This window comes from Apium graveolens, chromosome 3, assembly GCF_009905375.1.
Source record: "Apium graveolens cultivar Ventura chromosome 3, ASM990537v1, whole genome shotgun sequence".
In the NCBI taxonomy this organism is placed as follows: domain Eukaryota; kingdom Viridiplantae; phylum Streptophyta; class Magnoliopsida; order Apiales; family Apiaceae; genus Apium; species Apium graveolens.
This window is the reverse complement of record NC_133649.1, coordinates 112,986,370-112,996,929: the sequence shown is the minus strand read 5'-3', so window position 1 is coordinate 112,996,929 and position 10,560 is coordinate 112,986,370.

Here is a 10,560-nt window from a genome sequence, read left to right as displayed (position 1 = left end):
GATCCTAAACTGGATCATACCATAACTCTTGTATCTCATCTATTATAAATTCTTGAAAGAATCAATCTCACATCCATTTTTAAACGATACAGAAATTAGGGTAGTTTACCCAATATCTATCGAGCCATCAACTCCTTGTAATTATAGGATCTGGATACTCAATATACATATATTGTTAATACATCCCCTCATACCCATATTAACAACATCTTATCTTAATAATCCATATCAGATTTGATAATCTTAACTCAAACTCAAGTGGTATCAGAGCCTTCTATTAACACACAGACAGTTTAAGATCCAAAATCAATCATGTCTCAAGCAGAAACTCCAACCAAGTCCACCAAAACTGAAGAACCTCCAAAGACTCAAATCCATAATCGATATGAGACTATTAGAGTTCCCATACTGAAACCATCTGAATATCCCATATGGAAGGTGAGGATGTCTATGTTTCTGGAAGCTACAGATCCAGAATATCTTGACAGGATCAATGAAGGACCACACAAGCTAACCAAACTCGTTGTTGCAGTTGCAGGTGAACAAGCAAAGTCTGTACCAAAGGAGAAGAGTGATTACACTGCTGAAGATATCTCTTCAATTGCTAAGGATGCTAAGGTACGACACTTATTGCATAATGCCATTGATAATGTCATGTCTAACAGGGTAATTAACTGCAAGACTCCAAAGGAGATATGGGAAGACTTGGAGACAAGATGCCAGGGAACTGATTCAATTAAGAAGAATAGGAAGATAATACTCACTCAAGAGTATGAACACTTTGACTCAAAGTCTGATGAGTCATTAACTGGTTTATATGACAGATTTGTCAAACTCTTGAATGATTTGTCACTAGTTGATAAGGAATATGATCTTGAAGATTCAAATCTTAAATTCCTGTTAGCTCTTCCTGAAAGTTGGGATTTGAAGGCCACAACTATAAGAGACAACTATAATCTTGAAGAAACAACTCTTGATGAAATTTATGGGATGCTCAAGACTCATGAACTTGAGATGGAACAAAGAAGCAAGAGAAAAGGAGGAAAGTCAAGGACAGTTGCTCTTAAGGCTGAGGAGGAATCCCCCAAAGTAGCTATCTCAAAGAAAGGCAAGGGAAAAGCTCTCATCACAAAGTCTGATACTGAGTCATCAAGTTCTGATAGTGATGATGACTCAGAAACTGAAAGCTTACCTGAGATGGATGTTGATGAGGAGATGATGAAGCTGTGTGCTCTTATGGTGAAAGGAATCACAAGGATTGCATACAGGAAATTCAGAAAGGGAAAGAAGTTTTCCAGAAAAGGTGCAAGTTCTGATAGGAAGAGTTTCAGAAAATCTGAAGGCAAAGGAGGAAAGTCTGACAGAGGAGATTACACAAATGTCAAATGCTACAACTGTGGTGAGAAAGGCCACATATCTCCTGATTGCAAGAAAGTGAAGAGTGACAAAGGCAAGGCTCTTGTCACAAAGAAGAAAAGCTGGACAGACACTTCAGATTCTGAAAGTGAGGAGAACTATGCCTTGATGGCAAATGCTGATAGCAGTTCTGATGCTGCTGAGTTAAAGGTACCTCAAACTACTTATGCCTTTCATACTGATGATATTAATGAGTTGAGAAGATATCTTAAAACCATGTTTATTAGTTATAGAGATCAAACTTTAACATATGAAAGATTAACTTCTGAAAATCTTGCTTTTAAAAAGAGAAATGATTATTTAGAAAAAGAGTTAGTCATGTTCCATCAAACTCAGAAAGATAGAGATGATGCTTTCTATGTTAGGGATGAAGTACTTAAAATGAATGAATCTCTAAAAACTGAGTTAGAAAAGGAAAGAGAGATTATCAGGACTTGGACTAACTCTGGCAGAACAACTCAAAATTTGTTAAGTAGTGGAAACTGGAAAGAAGGCTTAGGTTATGGAGATGATAAGAATGATAAAGGAACTGTAGAAATTAAGCCTATAGTTGTTAAACAAAATCCAAAGGTAAAACCTGTTAAGTTTGTAGCTGTAAAGTCTGATACTAAGAAATCAGAAGTTAAAGAGGAATTAACTTCTGACAAACTAAAACAGGAAAAGCAAACTGAAGTTAACATAGGCTTAATGACTAAGAAGCAGCTCAAGTACAAGCTGGAAGATGTTAAGAATGTAAACAAGGTAAAGTCACCTAGGAAAAATAGAATGGAAAGGAAGGTGTGAATAAAAGCAATGATTATAAGCCTGTTCCTAATGCTCCTAGAAAAACATGTCATAACTGTGGAAATTCTAACCATCTGGCTTCTTTTTGCAGGAAGAATAAGAACATAAACTCCTTACCTTCAAAGTCAGGAGTTAAGAGTCAGTCTGTTAGATATAGGCCACAAAATCCTTGTTTTCATTGTGGTAGTTTATGGCATTCCATTTATACTTGTAAGGAATATCATAGTTTGTACTATGATTATTATCAAATAAAACCTTTTTTAAAGAAAGTTAGCATTGTTCATTCTAGTATAAGTTCTGATGCAAAGTCTGATACTGTAAATGCTGATAAGAAAAATGTTAACATAAACTCTGATGCTAAATCCGCTGCAAATGTTAACAAACTTAATAAGGCCAAAGGATCCAAGCAAGTCTGAGTCCTTAAAACTAATCATTAGTGGTCTTTGTGATTACAAGGCAACAGGAAAAATATCCTAGTTCTGGACAGTGGATGTTCAGGACATATGACTGGAAATAAAGCCCTGCTATCAGACTTTGTGGAGAAAGCTGGCCCAGGTGTTTCTTATGGAGATGGCAATATGGAAAAAACTCTAGGATATGGCAATATTAATCTTGGGAATGTCATCATTGAGAAAGTAGCTTCGGTCTCAGGATTTAAACACAATCTGCTCAGTGTTAGTCAAATCTGTGAGAGAGGTTATCATGTGGATTTCTTTGAAGAACACTGTGAAGTTGTAACCAAATCTACGGGAAAAGTTGTTCTGAAAGGATACAGGCATGGTAACATTTATGAAGCCAAGCTTTCAACAAGTATTGATGATTCTGCAATCTATCTGTTGAGTAGAGCATCAATTGAAGAAAGCTGGAATTGGCACAAGAAACTCACTCATTTAAATTTCAACAATATAAATGAACTAGTCAAGAAAGATCTTATGAGAGGATTGCCAAAATCAGTATTTGCTCCTGATGGCCTTTGTGATTCATGTTAGAAGGCAAAACAAAGAAAATCTTCATTCAAGAGCAAGACTGAATCATCAATTCTTGAGCCTTATCACCTACTACATGTTGATCTATTTGGTCCAGTGAATGTCATGTCTATTGCAAAGAAGAAATATGCTATGGTCATAGTGGATGAGTTCACCAGATACACATGGGTGTATTTCTTGCACACAAAAAGTGAAACTACATCTATTTTGATTGATCATGTCAAGCAACTGGATAAATTAGTCAAAGATTCTATGAAGATCATAAGAAGTGATAATGGCACTGAGTTCAAGAATTTGATCATGGAAGAGTTCTGCAAAGACCATGGAATCAAGCAGGAATTTTCAGCTCCTGGAATTCCACAGCAAAATGGAGTTGTTAAAAGAAAGAATAGAACTCTTATTGAAGCTGCACGAACTATTATTGATGAAGCAAAGTTACCAACCTATTTTTGGGCTGAAGTTGTGCATACTGCTTGTTTTACTCAGAATGCAACACTCATTAACAAGCATGGAAAGACACCATATGGAGATGGTGAAGAAAAAGAAGCCAAATCTGAAGTATTTTCATGTATTTGGATGCAAGTGTTTTGTTCTTAAGACTCATCCTGAACAGCTATCCAAATTTGATCTAAAAGCTGATGAAGGAATTTTTGTTGGATATCCACTTTCCACAAAAGCCTTCAGAATCTACAATTTAAGAACAAGGGTTGTCATGGAATCTATCAATGTCTCTTTTGATGATAAGAAGATTACTGGACTTGAAGATTTCAATGATCATGATCAGCTGAGATTTGAAAATGAAGTTTTAAATTCTGATACTCTAAATCCTGACAGTCTAAATCTTGATACTGCAAACTCTGATGGATTAAACTCTGATATTATTGAAACTGTGGTGACTAAGCCAAAGGAAGATGCACCTGTGCAGGGGGAGCATACTGAAGATACAACCACATCTCAAGAAGCATCAGAACCTACAATTGGCTCTTCAAGATCTGATTCATCAAGTTCTAATGAGCCAAGTTCTGATAATTCTGGAAACTTAAATAATGAAGGATCCATCTCAAAGAGCATAATTTCAGGGGGAGCATCAGAAAATGTTGATGAAGACAGCATGGATCATGGGGAAGCATCCAGTTCTAGAGAAAATCTTCCATCTGTAAGGAAGTGGACTAAAGCACATACACCTGACTTAATTATTGGAAATCCTGATGCAGGTGTCAAAACTAGAACAGCTACATCAAATGAATGTCTTTATCACTCTTTTCTCTCTCAGACTGAACCAAAGAAAGTGCAAGAAGCTCTTCAAGATGCTGATTGGGTGCAAGCAATGCATGAAGAGTTAAATAAATTTGAAAGAAATAAAGTATGGACCCTAATTCCAAAACCAAAGAACAGATCTGTTGTTGGTACAAAGTGGGTGTTCAGAAAAAAAACTGATAGTGATGGCATAATTACAAGGAATAAAGCAAGGTTGGTTACAAAAGGATATTCTTAACAGGAGGGGATTGATTATGATGAAACATTTGCACCAGTTGCTAGATTGGAAGCCATAAGGATATTTTTGGCTTATGCTGCTAACAAAAATTTTACAGTCTTTTAAATGGATGTGAAAAGTGCTTTTCTCAATAGAGAATTGGAAGAGGAAGTATATGTTGAACAACCTCCATGCTTTGTAGATTTCAAACTTCCACATCATGTCTACAGGCTTGATAAAGCACTTTATGGCCTTAAGCAAGATCCAAGAGCATGGTATGAGACCTTAGCTTAGTTTCTTCTGGAAAGTGGATTTAACAGAGGAACTATTGACAAAACACTGTTCTACCTCAACCATGGAAAGGACTTACTTTTGGTGCAAAAATATGTTGATGATATCATTTTTGGTTCTACAAATGACAGACTTTGCAAGAAGTTTGCCAAACTGATGCAGTCAAGATATCAAATGAGTATGATGGGGGAACTTAGCTATTTTCTGGGCCTTCACATCAAGCAGAATGAAGAAGGCACTTTTATTTGTCAATCCAAGTACACCAGAAATTTGCTGAAGAAATTTGGAATGCAAGATTGTTCAAATGCATCCACTCCCATGGCCACTGCAACAAAATTGGATAAGGATACTAGTACATCAGTAGATATTACTGATTACAGAGGTATGATTGGCTCACTACTCTATCTTACTACAAGTAGACCTGATATCATGTATGCTACCTGTCTTTGTGCAAAATTTCAAGCAGATCCAAGAGAACCTCACTTAACAGCTGTGAAAAGAATTTTCAAGTACCTTAAGGGTACAGCTGATCTGGGATTGTGGTATCCTAGAGAATCAGACTTTAAGCTAATAGGTTACTTAGATGCAGATTTTCCAGGATGCAAAATTGACAGGAAAAGCACAAGTGGAAGCTGCCAATTTCTTGGAGGCAGATTAGTTTCTTGGTTTAGCAAGAAATAAAAGTCAATTTCCACATCAACTGCAGAAGCATAGTACATTGCTGCAGGAAGCTGTTGTATACAGATTCTTTGGATGAAGAATCATTTACTGGATTATGGGTTAACATATTTTAAAATCCCTATTTACTGTGATAATCAAAGTGTTATTGCTATGACAGGTAATCCAGTTCAATACTCAATGACAAAGCACATCAGCATTAGGTACCACTTCATAAGGAAACATGTGGATGAAGGTACAGTGGAATTGCATTTTGTTCCAACAGATCAACAACTAGCAGATATCTTCACAAAACCACTGTGTGAAGCTACTTTTATAAGATTGGTAATGGTAAATGAACTTGGAATAGTTTCAGGTTCTTTCTCTAAATCTGCTTAGTTTATGTTCTGTTACATCAGACTATATGATCAGTATTTACAGACATTACTATCTTTGTGTATTCTGTGCTTAATTTAAAATTTGCTTAAGTGTTGATTGTTGTCTGATGTGAATTTCTAAACTCTGATAGTGATATGCATGTTTCTGTGACTATTCAATCCAATGAGGATAATTGTGCTAGATGCTGAACTAGTAGTCTTTAATATACTAAAGATCCCATATTTGAAGTAATTGTTTATGTGGAAATCTTTTAACACAAGCAAATTCTGATATTGAGCTTAGTTAAAGTTTACTTTGTGTATCTTGTTACTAAGTCAAAAACTAGAATAGTGCTTCTTATCTGTTAAGTTCTGATGTTAGTAAATCTGGTGAATGTACTAAGTGCTGATAAACCTCACTTATCAAAAGAAATAGAAAAAGAAAAAGAAATAAAAATCAGGTATTCCTTTGAGATCTAGAGTAAAAAATGTGGAAGGGAAGACCCAAGTGCATTGCTGGTATTAAGTTATATGCATTAGAAAAGCAAAATAAAATTTTCTTGGTGACTTTTCACACTCTATGATTACTAGAGAAATAATCTGATAACAGCATAAATTCTGATAAGCATTCGTGACTCACTTACACTGAGAAGCCACTGTAAAATAGAATTTCAAAATATGCATAAAATGAGCACAAAACAGTTGACGGTGGACTCATGCATGAACTCATTCTATAGTAGACTTCGGAATAATGACAGATTTTGAGCAAAGTTCTTAGTTATGCCTTATTTCTAAGATGTACTGAAGTGAATCAGACTTTAATCTTTATCTGATATTTAGCTTACTGCACACACATATACTCCATATGAATAATGAAAATTACTGTGGTGATAAATGTTATTTTAGATGAACAGATTAAGTGTCAGTTGCACAAATTCTGAGGACAAGTTATGATGGAAATTCTGATGATTAAGTTCTGAAGAAACAAAATCAGTTTTTGTGTGAAGAATTACAGAAATAAACATTCACTTTTCGAGTTAAGGAGCCATGTTCTGATGACTTTTAAGTTCTGATATAAGTCTAAGTTCTGATATTCAATCCTGATTCTTTACTTGACTTATTTGTGGTTAAATCTGAAACAGTCATACTTAAAATCAGAATATGTTTGGGTGAGTTATAAACAGTCAATATAATTTGGGTTACTGGTACTCGTATATGCACAGTAATTTTTTTTACTTTTTTCGTGTGCTCATTAACTCCGGTTTTAAGCTTCCAATGGCTGTCATTATTACTCATCGGTCTAGGGAGACGAGGCTTTAATTCTTTTTCATTTCATATTCCATGCATCCCTTGGTCTTCCCTTGTCTATATAACTGACATCCTTCAGTAAAAATCAATTATTTCTTCTCTCAAACAATGGCTCAGTTTGGTTGGTTTTACAACTATGGCACCGAAACTGTGCATATTTTTCAAAATGGAATTCCGACTGCATATCCCATCAACAATATTCCGTCTAATCTCTGGATTCAATTTCCAGAAATCATTAAAATTATGACTTGTTGACTGTCCAACGAAATCTTCATCTCCGTTCTCTCCGTCAGCAAGAACGGATCATTCGTCTTGCAGTGCTCTTCGTCAGCAGCAGAAGGAGTTAGTCGTTAGTCTTCTTAGACTAGGACTAAACCTGTTGATGTTAGCAATCATAGATTAGGACTGTCTTGCAACTTTTACATGTAATTGCTAAATTTAATCGAATGTATTTGTTTAATATATTAATGAAATTTTACTTTATTGCAAGATTTTATCTCTAAGTCGTTTCATATTCTGATGACCTTTTAAATCCTGATAATAATCAAGTTCTGATGTTGACGTGGCAGTATTTATTTACTTGGTTTATTTTTTAGTCATTACCTCACTGGTCATATTTTTTTTACAGAATATTGGTAAAGCAATAATAATCATTTATTTAGTGGGAACAGTTTTTTTTAAAAAAATAATAAAAACTGAACGTCCTTGATTAATGGGATTACTAGGTAAGTGGAACGGTTTTTCTCCTTGAAAACTGCATGTGAGTAATGATTACTGAATACCCGTGCCCATTAATTATCTTTTACTGCTGCATGTCTGACAGGTGTCTCAACAGCTATTTTTTACCATGTATAAGTAAAAGAGAGAAAAGATTGTAAAATCTTTTATTCACTTTTATATTATATCTCTCTCTTTTTACTCTTATACTCTCACTATTTTTTGACGCTTTATCATACAGATATTTTATCAAACACCTTACAGGCAACCTTATTTCTCACTTATTTCTCATGGCACCCAAGGATTTGATTGTAAATGGAGCCAAGTTCGTACCAAACAACTATGCTGAAATCTTGAACAAGGCTGAAGCTCCATCTGATTTGCACTTTGTGCAAGATTTTTTAGCAAATAGTGAGATTGGGTATGCTTTGACCCAACCTCAAAATATTTCAAGCCAACAAGTTCTGACATTTTGGCGAACTGGGATTTTTGATGATGGTGGTGCTACTGGTACTCCAAGCATCATATTTGAAGTGAATGATGTTGAGCATGTGGTTACTCCTGGAGCAGTTCGTAAAGCTCTCCACTTACCAGAAGGCTGTACATTCTCGACAGCGGAGGACCCTGTTCTACAGCAGCTCATGGCCAGTTTGGGTTATGAGAAGAGTTTGGGCAAGATTGGACAGTTGAAAAGGGCAAATATTAGGAAGGAATGGAGCTTTTTCTTCGATTGTATCACTAAGGCATTCGCCAATAAGTGCTCCAACTTTGATGTCATTCCAATTATGAGTTAGCAAATCGGGTATGCTCTTATTCATCAAACTCACTTTGATTTTGCAAGTGTTGTGCTAGGTTTCATAGGGGATAGGATGACAGAAGATAGGAATGTAGTGTACTTTGCTAGATTCTGTCAGCTTATATATAATTTCTGTTGTGCTGATGAGCCCCAACCTACCACTGATTTAATTCCACCCTTTAAGCTTGCAAAAAGGGCTTTTAATGATTTGTTAAATGCTGGCATTAAGAAGAAAATGGTTAGACCCTTACAGATACCTCAGTCTATAAAACAGATTCTTATAAATGTTGATCCTCAAACCTACACATCTGTTTACCCTGATGTTCAACCCACCAGCACATCCCAGCCACCACAACAACCATCAGAACATACCACATCTACACCGCAAACTTCTTAACCTCAACCTACTCAACCCTCCATCAGGACATATTTCAAACCATCACAGACATCTCAACCTTCACCATCAGCACATCCTGTGAGGCCTTCATCTTCCAAACCTAAGAGGACAAAGACTGTACCTCAGACACAACAGAAGAGAAGGAGGATTGTTCTAAGGGATGAGTCAGACAGTGAGGAACATGTTCCAGTATCAGAACCTGTTGTTGTAGAAGCTGAGAAGGTCTCTTCTCAGAAGGATACTGTAATTGGGAGTTCTAGGCCCCTAAAAAGGCTTAGAAAGCTAAATTCTGATGATGCAGCTCCTATAGTCTCTTCAAAAGCTAAAAGAATTAAAATATTAGCTAAAAGGCCTACAGATTCTGGTAAAGGACTGGAAGCGGCAGCTAAGGAAGGGGATCAGGAATCTCTGATCTCACAAGACCCTGTTGAATCTAACAATTCTCTAAGTGATGATCCAGATCTTCATGCAACTCATCACTCTCCACTTCATGAGCCATAAACAACTCATATTCCCACACCTCCAGTATCTCCAGTACATGCTGATAACCAGGGGCCAAGTGATGAAATTGACATCCATAACTTGGAAGTACCTCAGGTTTTGTATTTGGAAGCTCCACCAGCTCAAATCACTCCACCAACAACCCCAATTCTGGATGCTGATTTTAATGAAGATATTCCTACTACACCTATTATGAATCTGGATGATGAAAATCAGGTTTTAGGTGGGCATCAAGATTTGGTTGTTGATCAGAACTTAGTTAGAGATCAGCACTTAGAGGATGATGTTGAAGCATCAATAGCCACTCATACTATTCTTTTATCAGAGGAAGGTGATGATGCTGATTCTATAAGTTCTGATGCTGCTAATGATGAAGTTACTGGTGAAGCTGCTGCCAATTTAGATGCTGATGCAGCTGGTCCATCAGGACATGCACCTCAACAAACTGTTCATAAAGCTGATTTAGTCAAGAAGTTTGTTACAGGGGAAGCACCAGTACCTTGGAGTGAAACTCCTAGAGGAAAGGAGTGGACTAAAGAATGGAACTCAGTTAGTTTTTTTCCTTCTGAAAAGACTTTTGCTGTGCATCTTGCAAAAGCTGATGAAATACTGATACATGATGATTTCAAGACACAGCTGAGAGTTACTACATTGAGTACAAGACACTTTCAAGGTCAACACTCAATAACTCATGACAAGGTGAATAAAATTCAAGAAAACTTGGTCCAGCAAGATATGAATCTGAAACTTGAAAAGAACAGATTTTTTAAGCCTACCATTGACAGAATTGCCTACATTGAGAAAACCCAAGAGAAGCAACAGTCTCATATTGATGAAATTTTGAAGAATCAAGCTTC